Below are 2,109 nucleotides of genomic sequence, written 5' to 3'. Positions count from 1 at the left end.
TTCTTTATCTGAGATGTCATTTGCAAATATCTTCTCCCATTCTGTTGGTTGCCTTTTAGTTTTGCTGATTGTTTCCTTCGCTGTGCAGAAAGAAGCTTTTTATTTTGATGAGGTCCCAATAGTTCATTTTTGCTTTTGTTTCCCTTGTCTCCAGAGACATGTTGAATAAGAAGTTGCTGCGGGTTGGCTCAACATGTTTTTGAGGTTCCTTCGTATTTGTCTGCATCAGCTGTTAATTCTTTTTTATTGCTGATATTCCATTGCATGAATACACCAAAGTTTAACTATTTTGGGACACTTGAGTTGCTTTCTTTTTTTTTTTTTTTGCTATTATAAATATGCTATGAATATTAAACTAAAATTTCTGGGTTATAAAGTAAGTGTATGTTTAATCGAACCTGCCAAATGGTTTTCCAAAGTAATTGTACCATTTTATACTGTCATGAGTGATGTATGACACTTGGTTGTTCCACATCCTGATCAACCCTTTAAACTATCATTCTTTATTATTTTACCCATTCCAATATGTATAAAATAGTGATTTGTGGTTTTAATTTGCTTTTGATGACTGACATTGAGCAATATTTTATACACTTAACTGTTCATGCATATACCTTCTATGAAATGTCTGTTAAAGTTTTTTGTCCACTTTTATTGAATTTTTTTGTTTTGATTATACTAGCTATTTATATATTCTGAATACAAGTCATCTGTCATATAAACATAGTGAAAATATTGGCCAATTGTGTGGGTTGCCTTTTGATTTTATTAGTCTCCTTTGATAAAAAGAAATTTTAGTTATGATAAAATTAACAATCTTATTCATGGTTAGTACTTTGTTTTATAGATTTAGCTTTTAATTTTAGGTCTGTGATCAAACACAAATTATAATTATATATGGTGTGAAGTAGAGCTCAAGATTTATTTTTTCATTTATGGATATTCAGTTCCAGAATTTGTTGAAAGACTCTTCTCAAAATTTCCTTGACAACTTTGCCAAATATCAGTCAACTTTTTATGTATGGATGTATTTCAAAATTTCCTTGACAACTTTGCCAAATATCAGTCAACTTTTTATGTATGGATGTATTCCTGAATTTTCTTCTCTCTTTTGTTAATCTATTCGACTATCATATAAATCTTATATCCTCATATCAACACTGTCTTAACTTTATTATAAGTCTCGAAAGGAGGTAGTGTAAGTCTTCCAACATTATACTTCCACAGTGGTTCTGGCTGTTCCATGTTCTTTACATTCCTATATATGTTTTGAAATCAATTTGTTAGAAATCATATCAAAACCCTAGCAATAATTTTTGTAGAAATTATTTTTTCAGATTTCATACTGGCTAGGATCTCTGATACAATATTCAATAGAGTTAAGCAAACATCCTTGCTTTGTTTCTGATCTTAATTATGGTAGATTGAATACTTTCCTAAGTATCATGCTAACTGTAGGTTTTTCAAAGGTTCCCTTTACGAATTGTTGAAAGTTATTATCCAGATGATGTTGAATTTAGTCATCATATTTTTTTCATATAGTTAGGTGATCACATGATTTTTCTCCTTCATGCTATTAATGTAGTATACTAATTGACTTACTTTTAAGTGGTAAACTACCTTGCATTCCTGGAATAAACCCCACTTGGTCATGATGTGGTACCATATTTGTATATTGCTGGAATTAGTTTGTTAATGTTTTGATAGAGATAATTGTGTCTATGTTCATGACAGATACTGATCTTTTAAGTTTCTTGTAATTTTCTTGTCAAGTTCTTATATCAGGGCTTTTTTTTTTACTCATAAAATGTAATAAAGTGTTCCTTATTGTTCTGTTTTCTGAAAACATTCATGTAACATTTATTCCTTAAACATTTGATACAATTACACAGGAAAGAAATCTGGATCTGAAGTTTCCTTTTTTTTAATTTTACATTTATTTTTCTTTAATGTTTATTCATTTTTGAGAGAGACAGAGCATGAGTGGGGAAGGAGCAGAGAGAGGGAGGCACATAATCCAAAGCAGGCTCCAGGCTCTGAGCTGTCAGCACAGAGCCTGACGCAGGGCTCAAACTCACGAACTGCAAAATCATGACCTGAGCCGAAATC

Source organism: Lynx canadensis, chromosome D1 (assembly GCF_007474595.2).
Source record: "Lynx canadensis isolate LIC74 chromosome D1, mLynCan4.pri.v2, whole genome shotgun sequence".
Taxonomy (NCBI): Eukaryota; Metazoa; Chordata; class Mammalia; order Carnivora; family Felidae; genus Lynx; species Lynx canadensis.
The sequence above is the reverse complement of the archived record's forward strand: the minus strand, read 5'-3'. Positions refer to the sequence as shown.